This window comes from Malaya genurostris, chromosome 3 (assembly GCF_030247185.1).
Source record: "Malaya genurostris strain Urasoe2022 chromosome 3, Malgen_1.1, whole genome shotgun sequence".
In the NCBI taxonomy this organism is placed as follows: Eukaryota; Metazoa; Arthropoda; class Insecta; order Diptera; family Culicidae; genus Malaya; species Malaya genurostris.
Genome location: NC_080572.1, coordinates 95,690,311 through 95,703,954, shown reverse-complemented (window position 1 = coordinate 95,703,954; position 13,644 = coordinate 95,690,311). Strand labels below are relative to the sequence as shown.

Sequence of the window (13,644 nt, the reverse complement as noted above, 5' to 3'; positions counted from 1 at the left end):
AAATCCTTTTACATCGAAAACTTAGAGAACCGTTGGAATGCGTTATCTGGAACACTACTGCCCAAATATTCAAAACAAGAATTATTGGTGATTTTGACCATAATTGCGTATTTTGAATATTGTAAAATATTATTTAATTTGAATGTTACATTTTAATAATTTGAGACCCTATAATCATTCTGATTCCATGTTTTTCAAATAATCTATTACCCATGACGGCTTTCCCGATACATAATCTTGATGTTTGGGTTTGTAGAACAAAAAAACATTTCTGCTTCAATCCAATAGTAAAAATAACAATCCAATAATCTCAGAATACACTCGTATTCGAACGGAACCACAAAGACCCACTGTAATTGATTAGAAAGCTTAATCATTTTCGTCACTGAATCAAATCCACTGTTGTGAAGACAACAGTGTAATCTTCATCTTCACAGTAAGGTTATGGTGCCATCGTATCAGAGTGAAGGAACAGCAAAACCAAATCATATGCTCGTGAATATCTATCCTCCACCGAAATTTTTATTTTCATTGCATTGTCTACAACGCTTCGCTGAGAGGGAAATTTATTTCTTCCACTTTTTCTTCGTCCAGTTTCAAGAGGAAGGAGTTCTGACTGCACTCCCACTCCGAGTTCGTCTGCTTCTTATAACATGTAAAGCGTATTGTAATACAGTGTAGTACCAGCAAAAAGATAAATAGAAACACAAATGAAGAAAAGTAAAAGTCTGCCAGAAGATAAAACATTTCGCTTAGATACGGAAGGAGCGTGAATCATAGGGATTCTTGCAGGGGATGACAGAGCGCGTTGAGGTGGGAAGAATTCTCGAATGAAAGAAGCTTTCAGCAATGATTGATTAAAAGTAATATACCCCTTAAAATGTCTGCATTTGGATGGGAAAGTGATGACAAAATATGCTTGTTTGCCAGTTGTTTTGAGGGATTTTAGGTTTCATTTAAAAAGCATTGCGGAAGCAGTATTTTGCTGTTCGGTATTGATAAAGATAAAATAACATTCTGACCTTTTGGAAGTACAATTCAGTTACTGTAGGTAATATTTCAACACCAGTTCTCAAAACATAAAAACATACATCACGTCCTTAACAGATCGGCTGAAAAGTTCGTATCGTTTCTATGAGAGGGCGCCACAAGAATTGAATCCATACCATTTTCAGTTAGTACCAACCTTCAAAAGATACGTGTATAAAATTGACAGCTGTCTGATTATTAGTTTGTGAGATATTGCATTTTGAGTGAAGCTACTTTTGTTATTGTGAAAAAAATGGAAAAAAAGGAATTTCGTGTGTTGATGAAACACTACTTTTTGATGAAAAAAAGTGCCGCCGATACCAAAAAATGGCTTGATGAGTGTTATCCAGACTCTGAACCGGGCGAAGCAACAATTCGTAAGTGGTTTGCAAAATTTCGTACTGGTCATATGAGCACCGAAGACGATGAGCGCAGTGGACGTCCAAAAGAGGCTGTTACCGATGAAAACGTGAAAAAAATCCACAAAATGATGTTCAATGACCGTAAAGTGAAGTTGATCGAGATAGCTGACACCCTAAAGATATCAAAGGAACGTATTGGACATATTATTCACGAATATTTGGATATGAGAAAGCTTTGTGCAAAATGGGTGCCGCGTGAGCTCACAATCGATCAAAAACAACAACGAATTGATGATTCTGAGCAGTGTTTGGAGCTGTTGAATTGCTCCCTCATCCACCGTATTCTCCAGATTTGGCCCCCAGTGACTTTTTCCTGTTCTCAGACCTCAAGAGAATGCTCGCTGGTAAAAATTTTAGAAGCAATGAAGAGGTAATCGCTGAAACTGAGGCCTATTTTGAGGCAAAGGACAAATCGTACTACAAAAATGGTATCGAAAAGTTGGAAGATCGCTATAATCGCTGTATCGCCTCTGATGGCAATTATGTTGAATAATAAAAACGAAATTTGGCAAAAAAATGTGTGTTTCTATTAAACGATACGAACTTTTCAGCCGAACTGTTACGAAGGCTTTGAATTGTAGACATAAGACAATGCAGCCTATTGACATACCGAACCACACTCATCAGTGCATTCTCTAGGCGGCTTATTAGCAGTAGATCGGTCAATCAAAGCAAACCTCGTAAGCAAATAAATAGAGTAAGGGCTCCCCATTTCATCTCACTTGTAATAAAAATAATTTCATATGTCTGCTTAATTCGTCTTGCTCCACATTGGTAATTGATTCATATTCCTTGGAAATTAAAATAATACTCAAAAATCAGCTAAAACACTTCTGATCTGTTCAGTACAGTGCTCTTAATTTTCATCTCAAAGGTTTTTTATTAGATTGCACTGCTACACTCTCAGGTTCAAAATGTCAGAATTCTTCTTAAAAAGGGCCTAATGCCAACTATGAGACAACACACGATATTTTTAGAAACAGTTTGGAATCATTTCGACGTTTAACATTTTTTGGATCGTTTTCGTTATCTTTCGTTTTAAATTTAAAATTTTACTGTACAGTTAATTTGGAAAACTATAAAAAAAACAAAAAAAAGAATTATTACTATTTAGACATTAGCCCTTCTAACAACAAAATGCAAAACCAGAGATGCCATTTATACAGATGTATCTGTATTGTATAGATTTTTGCGTTCGCATACTGATTTAAATCAGAGTACAAATTTTCTAAATTTAATACAGATTTGTGAGGCTTCATAAAAAGTGAGAAGTGAAAAGTTGAACTTTTCTCTCTTTAGAAGTTTATTAATCAGTGCAAATTTTTTGAAGAAGAACACTGATAAACATTTATATTGAAATTTTTATCCAATTTTAACTGATTCATTTCATTTCACACACACTTAACAGCGTTATGTTGACATATAGCAGAAAGAAACCAGTGCGACCAGATTTGCACAATGGTTATTTCATTAGTATTTAACACGCTCTTTCTGGTAATATTCGAAGCCGAAACAGTTTTATTGAAATATAAATATCAACAATATAATTAAACTAATGTCACGGATACCAAAAAAATACTTGTTGATGATAATTTGAAGAAGAAAAATATTTTTTTTGTAACATTATGAGAAAACTTGGCAACTTTGCGAAACCAAATGAGATGAAAACAAAGCGCAATCAAATGAACTAAGTGAAAAACTTTCATCTCACAATTTTGAAGGCTTTTATTGCTTGTCGGGTATTTTTTGAAGTTTTTAATCGTTTATTAAGCAAGTGGCAAATGAACATTACAAATTATGAAGTCATCCAGCATTCAGTAGTAGTGTAATTGTGCGAAATAGTGATCATGTTTTGAGAAGAATCGATTAGTAGGTATTCAGAAACATGACGAACTGTAAATCTTGAGACGAAAATGTACCCTAAATTGAAAAATGATTTGTTTTAAATGAAAAAAACGATCGCCGGAGAATTTAAAACCATTTCTTCCAATGAGAAAGTGTGACAATAGCTTAAACAATCATTTTAAAACATTCCACAGTTTGGTTCAGGTACGTTGTAAGATATTATTCATGTTCAAAGTAATGAGGTGAAGGGATGAGATGGAAATAGGAGTTCAAATGAAATAGGGAGCCGTTACCCTAACTAACACAAAACATAAACTGCACTAGTGATTTTCTCATTTCTCCCAATAGTTATAATTAAAAAAGTTTGAATTGTTCTGCTGAGTTGCCTAGCAATACCAATCCACTGCACCCGTAGTACGAAACCGGGTAAAAGGCCATTAAAAAACAAGGAATAAAAATGCACTGACTACTGGTACTGCTGCTTGTTTTTCCGACAGGAAAAAAAAGGTTCCCCTAAAATTATATTTACTTTCACTCAACCTGTGAATTGTACTGCTAAATTGCATACGAAATTGTTTTCCCTCTGCACTTCTCTCGTGCACTCGCAGCGCGGTCCCGAACAGAAATACCGACGCTGGAAGGGCTGGGGATCGTGTGATAGTCTCGAGTGCCACAAACCAACTTTCCCACGACGACGTTTTTTCGCGAGAAAACCGGAGAAGCGAAAATCAAGAGGAAAATTTCCAACTGCAGCAACAGCACACAACGATTGGCTTTGCTTTTCATTATTTTCACTTCCAAATTGGCTTCGCAGTTGAAGAGCTATGCACACAACAGTTCGCTGCTAGGTCTGGGATAATGTGGACATTTTGGCTTGGTTTTTGGCGGTGTTGAAACGGGAAATCATTGCTGGGACTTTGGGACCGAAGCGCAGAGCGCAGAGAAAAATCAAATATGGCACCAAGGTTGCTGCTGGTCTGCTGCCTTTGGGTTGTCAGCTAGTTTTCGTGATTTTTTTTTCACTTGTTTGCTTGAACGGTAGATGATTTTTTCTTTCTCTGTACCTAATTGTAGGCTGTTTTGACAAAATGGTTTACTAATCTGCCACATCTCTAGCGGAGCATAGAAAATGTCTAATGCTATTCTAAATTACTCGTATCTCGAGTGAATCCTCCGAATGAAGTAAGATCTGCCTGTCAGATGCCTGTGCTGGAAGGACAGGATGGAAATTGGAGTATTCAATTCAATTTTTTGATTCAAAATACAACGTAAAACTCACTTTTTGTACACTGATTATACTATGATATTCTGATCGTTGCATTGTGATGATGTGATGTGATGTGAAGTGAAGCCACCATCAGTTCAAGGACTTGCCAGTGGATGCGGGTAGACTTACAGTAGCTCCGATATGACTCATCCATTCACCTTCTTACTATAGCTGTTACCGAAAAGCGAACAAAAAGGGTTGGGCGGATATGTATGTAGAGTCACTTACTCGTATTCCGCGGGAATAAAAGATGCTCTTCCAACCATAATATCCAATGCATGGATGAAGCATATCGCTTTACATGCTTGAACCCGCCTGATGGTTTGTTTGAGAAGGGCGCGTCAGACTCATTTCAAACCTTCAGAAGGAAACAAGTTTCCTTCAAGTGACTTGGGCTGGCTATCCACAATCCCTCGTCCAGTCATCAATTCGTCCGATGCCCTGATGCTCCCTCCCTTTTACGTCCCCGTGATAAATGTTTTATATTGATAAATACAATGGAACATAGTGTAATGAAATTAATATAACATAAAATGATAGATGATAGATTACAAAATAATATAATATAACGTAATATAATATAATATAATACAATGTCATACAATATAATAAAATATATATTAAAACAATATATAAAATAACAGTTAATGTAGAGTGTCAGTTATGCTCTTCTATCTTCGCAATACTGCAGGAAGTAGAATATTTCTCTTCTAATAACAATGATAATATCCACATCTATAAAAATAATATATGTTATTATTATTGATGACAAATTAATAATAATAACACTAAATATAATAATGAAAATAATAATAAAAAACAATATAATATAGTGCAATGAAATATATAATAATTAATAGAATGAATAAAATGATATGTTGCGATATGCTATGATATTATATTACTTGAATTTATATGTCATTTCTCATTCTCTCATTCTGCCATCAACGCATTCCCTCGACCAATTGTCACCACAGACACACGTGTAGGCATGAGTCAGGAACCTGTGAGGACCAAGCTCACCTTGTGACGACCTTGATGTTTAGTTAAAAGATTACTTTAAAAGAGATGACTTATAAGGAAAACAATTTTCTATGTTGAGCAGTGGTACATGGTACTACTCATAATGAACTTCACAACGAATGACTCGCCGTCAGTAAAACTTCGATTCGATTCGACCTGAGTATATGGTAACAGCAAATATCCTTCTACCTGAAAGCATCGAGCAGAGCTCAGTACGAACAAAAAAGTATAGTGATTTTCTAATCCAGTCATCAATAGGGATGTCGGAAATTTCGAATTACTCGATTATTTAGTAATCGAGTATAATTTTGAAACTAATCGATTGAAATTTATTCGATTATCTGGGTTATTATTCGATTACTCGATTATTCATTCGCTTATTACTATGGGATTTTTTAAATTATTCGATTAGCTCAATAATCGAATATTAGTTTTAAGCTAATCGATTAAATATTATTCGATTATCTGGGTTATTAATCGATTACTCGATTAATCGATCGATATTACGACATCCCTAGTCATCAATTTGTCTGATGCCCTGATGCTTCCTCCCCTTACGTAGCCATAACAAATGTTTTTGAAACAATTCAATATAAGTATATGGTATAATATAACATAATATAATATAATACAATATAATATAACATAAAATAACATAAAACAATATAATGTAATATAATATAAAACAATTCAATATACAATAACATAATTACTTACAGTGTCACACACACCAGATGGCCCGATGTCTAGTTGCTCTCGCTCCAATTAATTTAATCTTGAAAAATTTTCATATAATAAGTGGTGCCTCCCGGCGCACAGTGGTCCAAAACTGGAAAAAGACGGCCAAAGTTCTGTACTGACTTTCACTGATTTTTAAGAGCTAACATGTCTTCGAAGAAGATTATATTACGCTTCTTTTGAAAGTGGCACCTTAATTTTTGTTAAGGGGGTAGCACTAATTTCAAATAACAATAAATTTTTTTTTCACAAAAAAAATTTTTTTTTTCTATCTCATTTTGAAGAAAAAAACATCTCAAGTACTTTTGCTGAAGATATACATAGTGTAAAAAAATCATTTTTTGAGATTTGTTCACTTTATTTTAAAAACATTTTTTTTATTTTTCTACATAGAATCTACCTCTATTACGTATGTTAAGTATCTACTACAAAGTGCGCGTAAACACGCATAAACATGCTCATGCTTGCACGCGCAACTTAAGCAAATTGCTGGGATTTTTATTTTGTTTACTTTTTGACAATTAACAATATTATAAAAAATCTAAGTGGAACTCGATGCAGTTTTTTTAGGCCTTTTCAAAGTGGGTTTTAAATATTGAAAAACCGAAAAATTATCACCGGTGAGCAGCTCCGAACCGATCAGCTCACTAAAGGGAATCAATTCAATGTATCAGCTCATCAGATCATTTAAATTGAACTGAATGTTTGTTTTGAGCGCCGTTTTTCTTTCATATGCATGATCGAAATCATTGATGCACAAAGAACAATGCTATGCGAACTAACATATTTGAGAATATCTGCAAAAGTGGCATCCCTGAATGTACCTTAGCCTACTGAGTGAGAGATAAGATTTCTTATTGACAGCGGCTCATTCAATCTGTTAAAGAAGGATAAATACACATTTGAAAGAACGAACAAAAGCTCATGCACACATTTCTTCTCATTTATAACTCGCTCTGCAAGAGCCGAAAACCCGTTCAGCTTGTAGCATGTTTCCACCTTACCGGCAGGGATGCGAGGTCATTTTTTAAAAAATCTGTGATCAAGCCAAAAACCTGTCTGTACAAAATCTGTGCACGTTTCCCCGTTTCCATAATAACTAATCGGAATCATTTTGGTAAGCAAAAAAAAGGTCTCACTATTTCCTACCGCTCTGTAATTTTTGGTACTAAACTGTTTAAAATTGTTCAATTTAAAAAATCTGTGATCGATTTCAGAATCTGTGTAAATCTGCGACCATTTTCAGGAATCTGTGAAAATCTGTGAAATTTTTTAAATCTGTGCAAAAGGTTGAAAATCTGTGGAATACAGATTAATCTGTGAACCTGGCATCCCTGCTTACCCGTGCGGTGAACTGATGAGCTGCGGTTCTTTTAAAAAGAGCTGTGATTTCAGCACGGCCATAGTGAAAATGAGTCACACGAATAGTACTCAGGATATTCTTATTATAAAATAAATTGGATTAGAAACATAATTTTCTAAACGTATTGTAAAAGTTTGCTGCATTAAGTTGCATATTTCGCTTCGGTATAAGGTTTCCTAGGTAAAAATAGGTAAAATGATGTATAACTTTTTCAGAAAAGAATAAACTTATGCATTACCTTCTACAAAATTATGGAATTTTATATTTTCTGCAATTATTCCAAACAAAATATGTAAAAAAATAACTTGAAACAAGTTATGATTAGAAAACTAATTTTAAGGGGGTTGTCATAATTCAATATCTAAAACTAACTTTGGAATGGCCTAAATTTTTTTTTATAGTATTGGGCATATCTTTTCCTATAATAATTGTAAAAATCAGCTGATAAAGTTGCATATTTCGCTTCGGTGTAAGGTTTTATCATGGGTAAAAAAAAAGGTAAAATGTTGTATAACTTTGCCAGGAAACAACAAACCTATGCACTACCTTCAACAAAAATATGGGAAATCTCCGAAATCGAAAATTTTTTTTATGCCAAAAATCTTAGAATTACATAATACGTCGAGATTCAGTATCATCTCGACTTTTTTTTTTCTAAGACTTGGCATTATAAACAATTTTTCAATTTCGGAAATTTTATGCCCTCCCTCCTAATCGATTTAGCTTAAATTTTGCAGAGGGACTTTTTATGAGGTGCTTAACCTTCTGAGCACTATCGTATAACGAAATTAGAGATGACCCTTAAATATTGCTACCCTAATGTCCAGTTGAACCAGTTTTGCGCGTTAACACGAAGAATAATTTGTGGAACATTCAGCCCAATGTTAAATGAAATTGTAAAAAGATTACCAAACATAGAAAAATGGAATATTCTGATCGTTGCATTGTAGCTATAATAAAGACAATTTTAGTCTCCGAAAATTGCACTAGCAGGCTCCAGCAAACTACAAAAGATGTCTTGAAAATTTGCAGAAGGACAGAATGCACATCGAACTAAGGTAGGTGATTAAGATTCAACTGAACAAAAGTTATAGTGCAATATGCATCCAATTCGCCTTTAAAGCTCGGCAATTCGGTTAGACTATTTTTAAAAGCTCGAAAGAATAGATAAGAAAAAAACCTCTCGAAAAGTTAATAATATATAAAAACACTGTCGAACAAAGCGGCCGTTCACAACATGGAAGCAGGAACACAGTGGATCTACTCTAGGCTACATTTTATTTGCCATCGGATTCCATTCGGCCTCTAAGCTGGTCCTGTCCTTAGAGAGATAATAGGAACTAACAAGCACCTATTAGACCCCAGTACCATAAATGAATGAATAGTATACAAAAATCAAAAATATGTATTTAAAATAAGAATGTTTGTTGAACGAATAGTTTGGTAAAATAGATTAACCAGATGAAAAACATTGAAAAAAATGAGCCTAATCCACCACGCAGTGAGATGATACCTTGTTTTTATTAATCTCATATGTTTTTTGCATGAATATTCTTCGGAGTGTTTAGGTTTCATGAAATTATTTATTATGATCGTTGTTTCAAATAACAGTTTAAAATTTAAATCACTCATCACTCTGTAATTTTGGTACTGCAAGTCCGATCGAAAAGAAAAATTGCATGAAACCATAAAATTAATTCAGTGAATCTAAACGTGTGAAAATCGATTAAGAATTCCATGAGATGCCGCAGTGAGACCATGAATTAACATGTCGACTAAATTGAAATAGTTTTAAGTTGAATGATTTTTTAAGTTTAAAAAAAAAACCTTATCACATTGTAATTCCAGAAGTGGCAGTTGGAATTGGATATAATTCATCAATTTTGTATGGGGTCATTAATCTTTTTATTGGATATTTTGTTAATGAAATTTGATGTAGTCTTCTATGATAAACGGTGGGGAACACTGGTAAAACATAAATAAGTTTATTTGGTCATCGACTATTAAAATGTGCAAACCTGATAAACCTGATTAATTTATGAGAAATTCAGATTTATACACTAATCACCCTGTATGTTCGGAACCAGAAGTAGGATCTGATTAATAAAATCGTATAAAATCTTCAAAATTTTAATAAAAGTTAGTAGAGTTTGTACGTCATGTTAGTTGATGCCATACGACTTACTTACCTTTCATAACAGCTATAGTCCTTGGGTGTCCTTTGCTGTATCAAGAATACGTCTCCACGTAACTCGGTCCATGGCTGCTCGTCGCCAGCCACTCAAGACACGGATGTTTCGGAGATCACCCTCCACTTGATCGATCCACCTTGCTCGCTGGGTTCCTCTTCTTCTTGTACCAGTCGTATTTGATGATGACCATACGAACCGACATTGATTATACCAGTTCTCGATTTCCGCTGCCAGAAGTACCTACAATAGTGAAATTCACTTCTCTTTCTTCTTCCATTATGAAGGTTATACTAGTTAATGCACAAACAATCCCTTGGATTCTTTCAAGAATCGACGAGGAACATTTTGGTTAGAATATCACAGTATTATATATGAGAATATGATTGAGATGAGAAAGGCATCATTATACCACTAGGTGAATTAAAACAGGTTTTTTTTTATTTAAAACTGGTTTTTCAAATATGATCAGTATCTAACGGGGAAAACAAATTGAAACTTGACATGTAAATGCAATTATGTAATAAAAACCGCGAAAATGTTACCGCCGAAACGGGATTCGAACCTGTAGCTAACTCATAATCTGGAAAATTGTTTTACCCATTAAACTATCCTGCATATGAAAACACATGAGGAGAAAGCCCAATTAATTAGAAGAACCAAGCATGCTTTGCTGTACTTGGTCACCACGGCATTCACTTGCAGTCCTATATCTACGGAAACAAACTCAACCGAACACACACACACTGACCACAAGTCTATTTTTTCCTTTTATACTTTGCCACCGACACATATCAGGACGTTTTTTCTCTGCGAATGTAGAAGCCTATGAGATGGCAACGGCATGCCGACGGTAACAGCATTTCTGTAAATAGAGAACACTAACGGCCCTAGGATACTACCTTGAGGGACTCCTGAACGATTAAGCAGTGGTTCCAAATCTTTTAATATCCCAAACCCCTTTGGGAGCATAGTAGTTCTCCGTGGATCCCCACGTTTGAAGTTGAGTTAGTGCGCAGGAAATATATTTATACTCTATATCGAAAAAATATAAACATATTACCGACAGAAAATAAAACACAAGTTAGAGAAAATGACTGGTTGGGAATAGATAAGAGAATGTAAGATTTATTCCACGCGACTCCACGTAAAGAAAATTCAAGTAGCTCAAATTATTTCAAAAGCTGCGATAAATCAATAAAAAACCAATCAATTTGCCAGTAACTATCCATAATATTGGGTAAGGTAAATACAAATGTAGAAGGATTATCTCCTGAGAGAATATAGCTGAACAATTAAAATTTTCATAACTGGATCTCGTTTTTCCCCTTTTCCTTGGTGGGACGGTTATCATGTAAATTAAGGGGGCATGCTCCTTATAAAGTATATTGTTATTGACTTTAACAAATTCAATGGTCAAAATTGTATCAATAATTAGTGTAACTTTTTTTCTGAGTTTTCAACCCGCAATACTGGGGCCTCAGGAACCGGCTTCTATGTTATCAAAAATACCAATTATATTAATACTTTTAATTTAACCGCAGCAACCGATGTTAAGTTAATAAGTCAGTTCGCTTTCACATGTCATCCAAGTCAGTCGATAAAACAAAACCGCTTACGTTCGGGACGGAAGAAACCAAGTTCAGCATAGTGTAGTGAACAATAGAACGACCTCGAAATGAGTTAACCAAACGAACAAAAGCTACCACCGACACGAAAGAATACAATTATTGTTGACTTCAAGCAGTGCAAAATTGGACCTTCGATACGAGAACTTGAAGGCTTGCTTAAGAAGCAAATGCATCTTGACATTAAACGTGCGCAATAAGACAAATAATGTTGTTTACATCAAGTTTTATAAAGAGTTGGATGTAATTCAGTTAGCTAAAGACAATAACAATGTGCACTATGTGGAGCACGAAAACATTAAGTACAACATTCCAGTATATATTTTTCCACGGTATTCTAAATGGCGTACGTTTGTTGAAGAGGCCTATACCTTCTTATGTAACTTCCGGTCAGGATACAAGAATCCCGGGAAAATCACTTGTTACCTATGACAATCAGATGGCCACATGTCAATATTGTCAAAAAGCTGTTCACTACGGTAAACCATGTGATAAACTGGACAAGGAGACAACTACACCAAAGGACAACGGTGCTTCCTTCACACCAACCCCAAGCAACCCCAGTACACCTGTAATAGTCACCAACAACAGTGAAGTATCCCCTTCAACGAAACCATCCAACGTATCCCCTATAGAACAAAGTACACCAGCTGCAGTTAACAACTTACCATCCAACCAACCAGCAACTGCAAACAATGCACATCAAGGCGCATCTACAGCAACTAGCAACGAAATCAACAACAATACCACCGATGCGGCAATGGATGACGAGACGAACCACGAACAAACTGCCCCTCAATCCTCGCAGGAGTGAAATGGAAGCTGCTCTCCCTCTAAAAAAAGGGTGACAATCCAATGCAAAAAAAAATTTTATTTTAATTTATCTAAAAACTAAGCTCAATCGGCCACGTAAAGCTTGTACGTAAATAGGCCTGAATAAAAAACACCTTTTAAAAAAATGTTAATAAGTCCTAACAAATTTGCATAAATGATTAACAACTGTTAATTGTCCGTTGTCAGTCGAAAAAGAACGTAAAACTTACTTTTAGAAAGCACAACATGACAGCAAGAATGCACATTACAAAGCAAAGTTCAAAAGGCTTAGTACATCTGGAAAGATGGCCTACCATCAAGATATACACTAAAAATTTATTAAATGTAAAGTTTGTCTGTTTAATGTATGTTTGATATGCGACGAAACTGACTTACACAAGTCAAGCAAAAAATTTTGTTTTGCAACCATAATAACCCATCCCGATCCCCGCGAAGGAACATAAACCAATTGAAAAATTTAGTCTTCGTTTCAGCAAAATTTTCCAAATTTTTATTACTTGATAATTGAATCTTAAACCAGTTGCTTATTACATAGTATAGATAAAACCGAAGCTTACTGTAAATAAGCTAGCCAAAACGCCCAAAGAAGTTAAATTTCAATTTCCCATACCATCCCTTCACTGCAGGTACTGCTAAACGCCAGAGAAGGTCTGACACTTGAAACAACAAAGCAACAAACGGACGGAAATCTCGTTTTGGGTGAATTTCCCGAGTGCCGACCAAAAGTGGAAAACCAGTAGCACCCTCACCATCGATGAAAAGGTCTGGTCATATGTTACCATTTCACAGCTTTCAGAAGTTTGGCGGGAAGAGTTCCTGACTCCAAGAATTTTCGCTACCGAGGGATTTGACTACTATATGATTGCATTGTTTGGGATCCTACCGACAGCAGTGCAGCACAGACAGTTTGACTTTGTGGCTTTCCATTAATGCACATGTAATGAAAGCGGATCCATTCCAGGGACTCGTTTGTGTCATCACCTTTTCTGCCTCCGGGGAAAATGGCAAGCCCCCTTGAAACAAAACGGGAATGTGATGGGATCGGCTTTCGATGCTAGTGGAAAAAGTTCCGAACCAGAAAGTAATAATGGCTTCGTCTACCTCTCCCGGTAGCAATTCTGGCTAAAGCGACGGAACTCATTTTTCTCCTATAACGATCTTTTTCCCATTTGCACCTTAACCTCGGAAAAGACCGAAAGTCCCATTTATTTTGAAATTTAAATTAATGTATTCATACGTAGCAATGTTGGCTTTGCAGCAGCGCAGGCAACAAAAAGGACTTCGCTCCCACCCCCTTACTAACGGC

The 13,644-nt window shown here is 35.4% G+C and overlaps 1 protein-coding gene across 5 annotated transcripts in view; it reads right to left on the bottom strand.

Moving 5' to 3' along the window:
* Window positions 1-13,644, bottom strand: part of LOC131438387 (uncharacterized) — a 140,994-nt gene that overhangs the window by 33,107 nt on the left and 94,243 nt on the right. The gene's annotated exons all lie outside the window — the stretch shown is intronic.